This window comes from Hypanus sabinus, chromosome 1 (genome assembly GCF_030144855.1).
Source record: "Hypanus sabinus isolate sHypSab1 chromosome 1, sHypSab1.hap1, whole genome shotgun sequence".
Classification (NCBI taxonomy): Eukaryota; Metazoa; Chordata; class Chondrichthyes; order Myliobatiformes; family Dasyatidae; genus Hypanus; species Hypanus sabinus.
In genome coordinates, this window is record NC_082706.1 from 42,775,171 (window position 1) to 42,788,241 (window position 13,071).

General features: G+C 42.5%; 1 protein-coding gene across 1 annotated transcript in view; it reads left to right on the plus strand.

Annotated features, from left to right (window-relative positions):
- Positions 1–13,071, plus strand: part of LOC132398595 (alpha-tectorin-like) — a 50,046-nt gene that overhangs the window by 20,006 nt on the left and 16,969 nt on the right. The gene's annotated exons all lie outside the window — the stretch shown is intronic.

Genomic DNA, 13,071 nt, shown 5'->3' on the forward strand with positions numbered 1-13,071 from the left:
TCACGGCTAATATGGTGACTCATATGCATTTGGATTAAAATTTACTTTGAAATTTGACCTTTGAATGTGTTGCTGCTGGAGTAGATCACTGACGATAAGCCATCTATTGATCTCCATGCTGTTGTACTGATCAGTTACTACAGGTCCCACCGCTTGCCCTTCTAGTGGTACTACAACATGTCTCATAGATAATCCCCAAACTTTAACTGCTCTGTGGGAATCACATTGTTACATGGACTGTGGTGGTGTGAGGATCGGGGCTGCTGACCCCACCATCTTCAGTGGGAATGGTTAGAGGGGCAATAGATTCTTGCAAAATGCCATAGGTGAATATGTTAAAGAGATATTGCGGAAGACTTGTTTGACATATCTGTGATTTAAACAAGGTAGCTAGAACTTCAACCATCTCGAACATAAATAAATAAAGAACTGGCCTTTCATCCCACCACGTTTGTGCTGAACACAGTACTAAATGAAGCCATTTTTTATTGCCAACATTTGATCCATATCCCTCACATTCCCCACACATTCACGTGTCTGCCTAAATGCCTCTTCAATACCTCTTTCATGTCTGCCGCTACCACCACCCCTTGCAGCCCATTACAGGCACTTAACACATACTGTGTTGAATAAAATGTAACCTCACATTGTTAAGTTAACCCCCTCACTTTAAAACTATGCCCAGCTTGTAAGCTTGACATTTCCAGCCTTGGGAAAGAAAAGATTCTGACGGTCTATGCCTCTCATAATCTTATCAAGTATTATCATTTCTCCTCTCAGCCCATGCATGGGCTCCGAAGAAGGTTTGTCTAGAGTTTCGGGTTCAGTGCACCTAGCCAGTGTATAAACATCATGAAAGTTAGCATTTTGCAGCAGCAGTGCAGTATATTGCAAATATAACAAGCCTAACTCCTGATGGGTCCACGACTGAAAGGCTTGTCGTATCACATGCATTTGATGACTCTGGGCCTGTATTCATTAGAATTCAGAAGAATGAGGGGTGACCTCACTGAAATCCTTCGAATGATGAAAGGCCTTGATAGAGTGGAGGTGAAGGATGCTTCCTGTGGTAACATCTGGAGGACGTAGCCTTTTAGACATTCTTTTAGAATGGAGAGGAGGATGGGTATAGTAAAATTGGATAGGTATATGGACAGGAAAGGAATGGAGGGTTATAGGCTGAGTGCACATCAGTGGGACTAGGTGAGAGTAAGCGTTCGCCACAGACTAGAAGAGCCGAGTTGGCCTGTTTCCGTGCTGTAATTGTTATATGATTATATGGTTTTATTGTCTATAAATTCACATAAATTATCGTAAATGATCATAAAATGCATGAAAAATAAACATAACGACAACAGTGCAAGTTGACAGATAAAGAAATTACGTTTCGGGCAATATTAGGGTTTACAGGTTTGCTGGGTTATCAAAAAAGATTGAGAAAGTGGGCCTTTATTCCATTATATCAATAGAGAAAATGGCATGCCAGCCTCCAACAGCCAGGGCAACGAGTGTGAAAGATGGGAGGTCATGGCGTGGTTGTACGGAATGCTGGTGAGCCGAATCGTGCAGTATGCTGTTCAAGTTGTGTCACCCTGCTAGGAATGATGTATGAGATTGATCTTAAAACAGATTAAATCATCCACACACAAGAATGTATACTGTGCTGTAATGCTGCTTTTCAGATTCAGGTTTCAAGATTGATTACTGTCATTCCATTACACAGGCATAAAGAAGAAAGAAAGAACATTGCTTGGGATCTGCAGCACAAAAATAACACAACCAGATAACAAACACAACAATAAAAGCACAATAAATATGAATACATGAAATAGTTTGTCTACATATATTCATAATGCTCGGCACAGGATGGTCTGTACATCGATTGACTTCAACAATGATAAAGTAGTTGTGGAGGGGAGGGGTTATTGATCAGTCATACTGATTGGGGAAAGTAACTATGTTGTTAGCTAGAAAGATGAAGGAAATTATAAGGGACCGAGATAGGTTGAATGCACACAGTCCTTTCCCTCGAGATGAAGAATCAACTCTCAGAAGGAACAGGTTTAAGATTAGAGTGGAAAGATTTGATAGGAACCTAATAAGCAACATACTTACAAATGGCACTATAATTTGTATGGACGTAGTTGAGGCAGATACAACAACAACATTTAACAGGCACCTTGACAGGTATATTGATGGGTAGGTTTTAGAACAATATTGACCATATATGGCCAAATGGAGCCAGCTTATATGAGAACCTTTGTCATCAGGAAAAACATGTGCCTCCTCTATCTTGGAGACCAACTGCGGCCTGAGAAAGTAATCTGTCTACCAACTCAGCAGAATGAGAGGCATGAGTCCCCAGCCATGTAGGGCACTGTTCTGGAATATTTTCAATATTTCTTGCTTATTCATTTATATTATTTTCCCCCTTTTTGCATTTGCAGTTTGTCGTCTTCTGCACTTTGGTTGAATGCCCTAGTTGTGTGGTCTTTCATTGATTCTATTATAGTTATAAGTCTATATATTTGTTGAGTATGCTAACAAGAAAATGAATTTCACGGTTAATCAGTGACATATGTCTACTTTGATAATAAAATTTACTTTGCTGGCCATTCATTACAGCGGACTCTTAAACTCCTTGGAGTTAAATGACTGCCGTTCAGAAGTGTCACCAAGAATATTCTGGAGGCTGCTGAAAAGGCCTCGCGGTGGCTGTGGGTCTGGAGGGGGATCCGTGGATTAGTGTGCCAATTGGACACGTGTGGGGCTGATCACCTCTGGCTGGGTGGCCCGGCCGAGGGAGTCTGATGATTAAAGACCCGAAGCATCCTATGACCGCGGGTCCAAGTAGCACCAGAAGGTGCATTCTACAGCTGCTTTGTACCTTGAACGTTGAATGTGTTGCTACGAGGAAAGAGCACTGGTGATAAGCCAACTGTTGACCTCCACGCTATTGTATCAATCAGTTACTACAGTTCTCACTCCTTGCCTTTAATGAAATATTGAAATAGTTGCTATTTATATCGTACTTTCCTTGTCATTTTAAACTAGAATAGGAATTGCTGTGTTATTGTCACAAGTACCGAGGTACAGTGAAAAAATTGTCAGAATCTGAATCAGGTTTATTATCTCTGATACATGTCATGAAATTTGTGTTTTGCATCAGCAGTGCAAGACATAAAAACCTATAAGCTACAAAAATAAATAGTGCAAAAGAGGATAATGAGACAGTGTTCATGGTTTCACCCACCATTCAGAAATCCGATAGTGGAGGAGAAGAAGCTGACTTGGAATCTTTGAATGTTGGTCTTCAGTCTCCTGTACCTCCTCCCTGATGTTACTAAGGTGAACGGGGCATGACTCAGATGTTAAGACTTCTCAGTGAGGTACTGCCTATTGAAGATGTCCTCAATTGTGGGAAGTGCTGTGTCTGGTTCAGACGTCAATTTCCACAGCCATTTGCGATTCTATGAATTGAAGCCTCCATACTCTGTGGAGATCCAACCAGTCAGAATGCTCCGTGCCATACTTCTGTAGAAATTGCTGGTCTTTGGAGACGTTCCAAATCTCCACAAGCTCCTAATGATGTAGACTGCTGGTGTGGCTGCATCAGGAAAACAATAGCAGAATAAAGTCAATAGCTATAGAAAAACAGAGTAAGTGGAGCGTCATCTTCTTTATGCTTGATTACCTGCCAATAGAACAATTTGTTTGTAGATTTTTAAATTTCTTTATCTAGAGTATTGACATATCAAGGCAGTGTTTGCCAGAACTTTCTATTGTTCTCAGACTATTCCTGTGAGAGAAGGCTCCCTTACCTAACCTGCTGGAACTAGTTTGCAATAGATTGGTACTGGTTTATTATTGTCATATTTACAAAGTTTCAAGTAGACAGGGTGGTAGAAAAGGCATATAACAGGCTTCTCTGAACGTAGATCATTAGATACAAGGCCGCTTATTGGTTGAGGCATAGAGTATAGAACAGTCAGGATGTCAATAGATAATGGACAATAGGTGCAGAAATAGACCATTCGGCCCTTCGAGCCTGCACCACCATTCAGAGATCATGGTTGATCACCTACTGTCAACACCCGGTTCCTGCCTTGTCCCCATATCCCTTGCTTCCCCTATCCATAAGATACCTATCTAGCTCCTTTTTGAAAGCATCCAGAGAATTGTCCTCCAATGCCTTCCGTGGCAATGCATTCCAGACCCCCACAACTCTCTGGGAGAAGAAGTTTTTTTCTGAACTCTGTCCTAAATGACCTACCCCTTATTCTCAAACCATGCCATCTGGTACTGGACTCCCCCAGCATCTGGAACATACTTCCTGCCTCTATCTTGTCCATTGAAGCTGTAGAAAACCTTGGTTAAGGCCACAATTGGAGTACATTGTGCAGATTTGGTCACCTCATTATAGGAAGGGTGTGGAAGCTTTGGACAGGGTGCAGAAGGTGTTCACCAGGATGCTGCCTGGATTAGAGGGTATGAGCTATAAGAAGAGGGTGGACAAAAAACGGGCTGTTTTCTCTGGATCGGAGGAGGCTGAGAGGACACCTGGCCTGTCTATAAATTGGAATTGGAATTGGTTTATTACTAGAGGTACCTTTCTGCAACAAAGGTACAAAGAAAAGCTTGTCTAATCATTACACAGTGCATCGAAGTAGAACAAAGTAAAACAATAACAGGGTGCAGAAAGAAAGTGCAGTGTAGGTAAACAGTAAGATGCAAGATCATAACAAGGTAAATTGTGAGGTCAAGGGTGTAATTTTATCATTCAAGAGGTTCATTCAACTGTCTGATAACAACAGAATAGAAGCTGTCATTGAACCTGGTAATATGGACTTCCAGACTTCGGTATCTTCTGCCCGATTGGGGAGGAGAGAAGAGATAATGCCCAGGGTGGGTTGGGTCTTTGATTAACCTCTGCTTCATTGAGGCAGTGGGAAGAGTAGACAGCCCATGGAGGTGAGTCTGGTTTCTGTGATGTTCTGAGCTGGGCCCACAACTCTCTGCAATTTTTAGCAGTCTCGGCTAGAGCAGTTGCCGTACCAAGTCGTGATGCAGCTGGACAGAATGCCGTCTATGGTGTATTGATAAACATGGTAGTCTTCAAAGAGGACCTGGCCACTTTCTGAGGAAGTAAATGTTTTGGCGAACCTTCGTGTCACATGGTCTCCATCTGAGGGGGACGTGCCCTTTTTTACCCTCCTGAGAAAGCAGAGGTTTTGCTGAGCTTCCCTGACACAATCTCCAGTTTCTTTGTTACTGGCTTTACTTTTCAGTCCTCCGTGCCTGCTTCCACTTTGCAATACTCACTCAGCAAATTGGCATTGCTTAACCACTACTTCGATAAACATTGAATAAAATAGCCACAACAATAAGGTGTGCCTTGTTCTTGAACTCCAAAAATCTTCCCGGCTTTATGCTTTATCACATCACCTCTCTTCCTCCTTCACTCCAAAGAGAAAAGCCCTTGCTCACTCGATCTTTCCTCATTAGGCATGCTCACAAATTCAGGCAGTATCCTGGTAAATCTCCCTTGCAACCACTCTAATGCATTGAAATCCTTCCTATCATGTGGCAACCAGAAGTGAACACAATACCCCTAGTGTGGTCTAACGGGATAATAAGGCTGCAACATTACTTCATGGGACGATTAGCTCAATACCCCAGCTGATGAAGGCCAACTCATCATACATTATATTGTCTGCCGTTCTGGGCACCCTATTACAGGAAGGATAAGGGGACTTTGGAGACGCTCCAGGAGAGTTTCACCAGTATGATGGCTGGTTTAACGGGCATGAACAGTTAGGAGTGGTTGGACAAACAGGGCTGTTATCCTTGAGTGGCAGAGGCTGAGGGGAGATGTGATGAAGGTTCAGAATCAGAATCAGGTTTATTATCAGCAGCATTTGACATGAAATTCGTTAACTTTGCAGCAGCAGTTCAATGCAATGCATAATCTAGCAGTTATAGAGAGAAAAAATAAAATATAATAAAAACAAGTAAATCAATTACATACATTGAATAGATTATTAAAAATATGCAGAAAAACTGCACACTGATATACTGTATATTAAAAAAAAGTGAGGCAGTGTCCAAAGCCTTAAAACTGTGTAAGATATGAGCAGTAGAGATAGAGTAATCAGTCATATCTCTTTTCCCCAACGTCAGAATGTTTAATATTAATGAGCATACATCTAAGATGATAGGGAAGAAATTCAAAAGAAATGTATGGGGCATGCTTTTTACACAGACAGTGGTAGGTGCCTGGAATGCTTTGGCAGTGATGACGGTGGAAGAAATTTCACCAAATAATAAACGAATTTACCAATTCAAATAAATCAGATGCATTTAAGAGGCTGTTAGGCAGAGACATGAATGTGTAAGGAATTGCTGGAAATGGTTCACATGAGGGTAAAAGGGATTTAATTCAATTCAGCCTCATGATCTGCGCAGACATTGGGCTGAAGGACATGTTCCTGTTCTGTTTTCTACCAAGTAATATAACTCAGGTATAATATACAAGCATCTGTATTTTAGCATCGAATTACATCACGTAGTACCACAATACCGTTGTTGTAATTGGATCTCAGTGTTGCGCCAGTTTAAGGTTGGGCTAACAATTTCTTATGAATTGCTCTCTTCTACTGTTCCTCCTTTTTCTCATGAAATCACCATGGCAATGTTATAACTGTGTAGCATTTAGCAAGGTCAAACCTGGAGTACAGTACTATAGTACATTACAAAACTAATTTTTGATTAATAGAGTAGTCCCAGCTCCAGGGGCAAATGAAATTCAATCAACTTGTTTTGGAGTTTAGAAGTTTAGGGAGAGACCATACTGAAACATTACGAATCTTCAAGGTACAGGGCAAGGTGTGTCACACAGCACAGAAACAGGCTCTTCAGCACTACTGATAGAGTGAAGTGGGCAGTATCAGTCCCCGAGGCCTGTGTCAATCTCCAAAGTAATTCCAGTGGCCAAATCCTCCCACAGCCCTGTATCAGAGCCAAACCAACCCCATTCAATGTGATGACGAAAGCTCATTCCATGGAATATCTGATTGGCCTTCACTTGTGCCGTTTAAACAATGTTACTATTTCCTCCTTTGATAAAGACCTGCACTCTATTGATTTCTGTTGAAGATTCATGCATTGCTGTGGAGTTTTAGTGACTGCTAATGTACCCATGCCCTATTTTTTTTTGTTTAGCTTTACCATGGGAATGCAATCTGTAAGACGGTTGTTAATATATTACGGTGAGTATTTGGAGCAAAATTTGACAAATATGATATTACCGTGTAGGTATTAAATGAACGCGGATATCTTTTCTCTTAACTCTGTGATCTAGAAAAGCTGATTGGATGTGTGTGTGAGAAAGAGAGTGTGTGTGAGTGTGTGTGTGTGTGTGTGTGTGTGTGTGTGTGTGTGTGTGTGTGAGAGAGAGAGAGAGAGAGAGAGAGAGAGAGAGAGTGAGAGTGAGACAGACAGACAGACAGACAGACAGAAGGGCAGAAGAAGGGGAAGAAAGAAAAGGAGGGAGAGAGTAGAGAGGGAAGGGGAGGGAGTGAGAAAGGAAGAGGGGGAGGGAGAAAGAGATGGAGAGATTTTGAAGGTTCGCCTCGGCACCTACGTAAAGTAAGCGAATAGGTTTAATCTGCTACTGTGAATTTCCTGCACCCGCACCCTCTCCTCTGGGTCGGTGGGAATTCAAGGAGAATGAAATGGGATTGACGTCAATGTGAGGGTGATAGATGTCTGAGGGGTTTGTTATCGTTCTATACAACTCTATGACACTTCTTGCTTAGAAACAATTCCGTTGGACCTTAGGTAAAGTTCCCGCATCTGTCTAATGCGTGTTTCCATCTCTACCACAGTTTTCCTATCAGAGGTAGCTTTCACGGTGTGCTTTTTGGGTAAGTCGTTGCAAATTATTATCATGTCTTCCTTTACGAGGTTTGTTGGGCACTAAGCTCTGAGCGCAGCGGCTGTCCTGAGCTCTCCGTTACCTTTTCAGCTCTGTACCCCGATCCCACATCGACCTATCTGTCCTCGGACGTCTTCACCACCTGCATCAGGCGCACCAGGGACTTGTGTATATCTGGGAGGGATGAACGTTGACATTTTAAAGCATCACGGAACTGTTCCCACAATCTATTGACTCACTTTCAAGGACCCTTCACAGCACATACTCGATATTCATTGCTTACTTATTTATTATAAATATTATTATTTTTTAATCTTTTGTATATGCGCAGTTTATTATCTTTTGCATATTGATTGTCCACTCTCCTGGGTGCGTTCCTTCATTGATCCTGTTATAGTTATTAGATTTATTGAATCTCAGGGTTATACAGTATATGGTAAAGAAAATGCACTATGATAATAACATTTCTTTGAACTTTTAAAGTTAAATTTGAGCTTATTGTCAGATGAACAAGTCCATTTGTGCACAGGTGCAATAATAAACGTACTTTTAGCAGCATCATAGACACAACATTCACAAGAAAAGGAAAAACAAATTAAACATCAATTACGCACAGTTGTTGCAAGAATGAACATAATCGGAATGAAACAGTGAAGCCCTTTTTGGTTCTAATGTTGCTATACTGAGGTAGTAATTAGGGGTGTGCCGGATGGTTCAAGGACTGAATGGTTGGTTGAAGGGAAGTAACTGTTCCTGAACCTGGTGGTGTGGGACATCAGGCTTCTGTACCTCCTGCCTGTGGAAGCTGTAAGTAGATGGCATGACCTAGACCAGATGGTGAGGATACTTAATGATGGATGTTAATAAAACCTAGCAGCGGAAGTAGGCCATTCAGCCCATCGAAATTGCTTCAATCTATGATAGTTCATTCATTTTGTTGCCGTCTTAATGCAACATCTCCTGTGGATACAACCGATGGTGCAGTGAGATGTGCCCCTGATATATTGAGCTGAGTCAATTTTTTCTGCAGGTTCATGAGCTTGAAGCCCATGCACCACAAGGTTCAGGAACAGCTACATCCCGTCAGCCTTTTTGCTTCTTGAACCAACCAGAACAACCCCAATCACCACCTCATTACAGCAACAGGAGTAGCATCTTGTACTCTAATTAGACTCTTATTTTTGTTTTGTGTTCTTTTGTTGTAAAATTGAGTTTATGTATAAATTCATATTTTCGCTGTGAATGCTGTCCAATTGATGCCCTTCGTGTGTGATGTTGTTGCAAGCAAGTTTTACTTTGCACCAGTGCACACGTGTACTTGTGAACCTGGCAATAAACTTGACTGTGACCTTGACTCCGGCACCGCTGAATTGCCATTCCAGGCCATTTCCATGTCATGCTAAGCTGCAAGTGACATAGCGGTCATTTCCCCACATCGAACCCAAGAAGAATAGAGTCGAGTTAACTCCTTAATCTCAGCTTTGCAGTATTTGCAGTAAACACACTAATCGTGCTTGACCATATTATATACTGTACTCCTCTAAAAGATGTTACAAACACTTGTACAGGTGTTCGCAAGTCAATAATATTATTTATTTATTTATTTACTTAGACATAAAGCGTGGAACTGGCCCTTCCCGCCCTGCAAACCAAACATCAAACCTTGCCTAATCATGGGACAATTGACTAATTAGGAGGTTACTGACTAATTAACCTACCAACCAGTACTTTATTTTTGGACTGTGGGAGAAAACTGGAGCACCTGGAGGAATCCCACACGTATACAGGGAGAACGTACAAACTCCTTATAGAGGATGCCGTAATTGAACTCTGAACTCCGATACCCTGAGCTGTTACCGAATCGGGCTCACCATGAACTATCATGGCAAGAGTTAAAAGCATACAAAATCATTCTGTATGATAACCGTACATAAAACTTAAAACATTACACCCCTTCAGCCCATAATGTTCTGCCAAACTAACTAAACTAATCCCTTCTATCTACACAATGTCGATATCCCTCCATTCCCTGTACATTCATGTATTTAGCTCAGAGTCCCTCAAACTCTATCTATGCCTCTTATAATCTTAAATACCTCTATCAGATCTCCCCTCAGCCTTTGCCACTGAAAGGAAACAGCACAAGTCTGTCCAACATATCTAAACCAGGCGGTATCCTGGTGAACCGCTGCTGCACGGTCTCCAAAACCTCCACATCCTTCCATTTGTGGGCGACCTTAACTAAATGCAATAATGCAATACCCAAAATGCGACTTAAGTAGAGTTTTATAACGTTTTAATGTAACTTCCTGACTCCTGCCTTGTCTAAAATAGTCAGCACAGATTTGATGGGCCAAAGAGCCTCTCACTATGCAGGAAAAGCGTGTTGACACTTCTGGGCAGATATGTATTTAATATAACATAGATTCTCTGAAAGTTGTGACACATGTGGACAGGACGGTGAAAAGAGCATTTAGTATTTTGGTTTGAGCGTTAGGAACAAGAGCTGGGAAGTTATGTTACAGTTGTACAAGACATCAGCAAGATGGCACGAAGTTTTGTGTTAGGTTCTGGTCGCCACCTACAGGGAGTATGATACCGGTACTGAAGGGCTTGAGTTATAAGGAGAGGTAAGATAGGCTGGGACTGTTTTCCTTGGAGGAAAGGATGATGAGGAGTGACAATCGCACTGCTTTTGTAAAGAAACATTGAACAAGATGGGTGGAACCGTCCATGTTCCGAGCCTACACCAGTATTACTCCTTAACTCTTCCTACAATATATCGACCGTCGACTTCATTAAATTCCACCCTGCCCTCAAATTTACATGGTCCATTTTCAACATTCCCTCCCCTTTCCTAATCTCTCTGTCTCTATCTCTATAGACAGTTTATCTATTGATATGTTTTATACACCCCGACTCTCACAGCTACCTGGATTATGCTTCTTCTCACCCTGTCACTCGTTTTCCTCTTTCTCCGCTGCATCTGCCTCAGGAAGAGGCCTCAGGAAGAGAACTAATGAGATGTTCTCCTTCTACAAAGAAAGAGTCTTTCTTTCCTCCACCACCAATGATGCACTCACCCGCCTCTCTTCCATTTCGCGCTCGTCTGCCCTCGCCCTATTCTCCCACAGCCACACCAGTGAAAGAGACCTTATCCTCACTTACCACCCCACCAGCCTCCGCATGCGGCACGTAATTCTCTGTAACTTCCATCATCTCTAAAGGGGTCCCACCACCAGCACATCTTTCCCTCCCCCTCCACTTTCTGCTTTCCTACATGACTCCTTTATCCACTTGTCCCTCCCCATCGATCTCCCTCCTGACATTTATCCTTGCAAACGTACAAGTGCCACACCTAGTCCTAACACCACCTCCCTCACCATCATTCAGGGCCCCAAACAGTCCTTCCAGGTGAGGCACTTCACCTGTGAGTCTACTGTATGTGGTGCTCCCAATGTGGCCTCTTGTATATCGGTGAGACCTGACGCAGACTGGGAGATTACTTCACTGAGTACCTACACTCCAACCATCAGAATAAAAAGGATCGTCCGGTGGCCGCCCATTTCAATTCTACTTCCCAATCCCATTTCAACTTGTCAGTCAATGGCCTCCTCTTCTACCGCATTGAGGCCATACTCAGATTGGAGGAGCAAGACCTTATATTTCATTAGGGTAGCATCCAACCTGATGGCAAGAACATCGATTTCTCGAACTTAACCCCTCTCCTTCACCGTTTCCCATTCTTGTCTCCCTCTCTCACCCAATCTTTTTACCTGCCCATTGCTTCCCTCTGGAGCTTTATCCTGTTCCCTTTCTGGCATGGACTTTTACCCTCTCTTATCAGACTCCCCCACCTCCATCTCTTTATCTCTTTCAGCAATCAACTTCCCAGGTCTCTGCCACAGGAAACAGTTGAGGCCGGTTCATTGGCTATATTTAAGAGGAAATTAGATATGGCCCTTGTGGCTAAAGGGATCAGGGGGTTTGGAGAGAAAGCAGTTACAGGGTTTTGAGTTGGGTGATCAACCATGATCATACTGAATGGCGGTGCAGGCTCGAAGGGCCGAAGGGCCTAATCCTGCACCTATTTTCCATGTTACTATGTTTCTATGTCTTTACATCATCCCCTCTTCATCTCCTGGTTTCACCTAGCACCCACCAACTTGTACTCCCTCCCCCCTCCCCACCAACCTTCTTATTCTGACTTCCCATCTCTTTTTCCTGTCCTGCTGAAGGGTCTCTGCCCAAAACGTCGACTGGTTACTGTTCTCCATAGTTGCTGCCTGGCCTGTTGAGTTCCTCCACATTTTGTGTGCCTGGCATTGAACAAGATGGGACTTTTCTCTATGGAGTAACAAAGGTTAAGAGGCAACTTGATAGATGTGTAGAAAATTATGAGAGGCATAGATAGAACTTAGAGCCAACATGTTTTACCCCAGGTCAACAGCGGCCAATACCTAACTGAGGATGTACGGGGTAAGAATTCTTATACATGTTGAAGGTCAGTGGAGGAAAGGATAGTGGGATACTGGTGGTAGGTATTTTACACGAAGTAGTGGGTGTGTGGAATGCACTGCTGGGGTAATGGTAGGGGCAGGTATATTGGGGGCATTTAAGAAAATCTTAGATAGGAACATGAATGATAAAAAACTGCAGGGTTGTGAATTGTATAGGACGGAAAGATATGATTTAATGTGATGTGGGTTTATACAGGTCACACAACATCATGGGATGAAGGGCCTTTGTTGTGATGTACTGCTCTGCGTTCTACAATCAAAGACACCAGCCATATTCGACATTCTTTCTTCTCCCCTCTCCCAATGGGCCGAAGGCACAAAAGCCTGAAAGCATGTACCACCAGGCTCAAGGACAGCTTCTACTCCATGGTAATAAGACTATTAAATGGTTCTCCAGTATGATAAGATGGACTCTTAACCTTACAATTTACCTCGCTATGATCTTGTATCTTATTGTCTGCCAGCACTGCACTTTCTTCGTAAATCTAACACTTCATTCGTTCTTCCCTCATTACACCATTGCAATGAAATGATCTGTCTGGATGGAAAGCAAAATCCATTATATCAGGTCACATGTGACATTAATCAACCAATACGAATTACGGAGTTTATCGA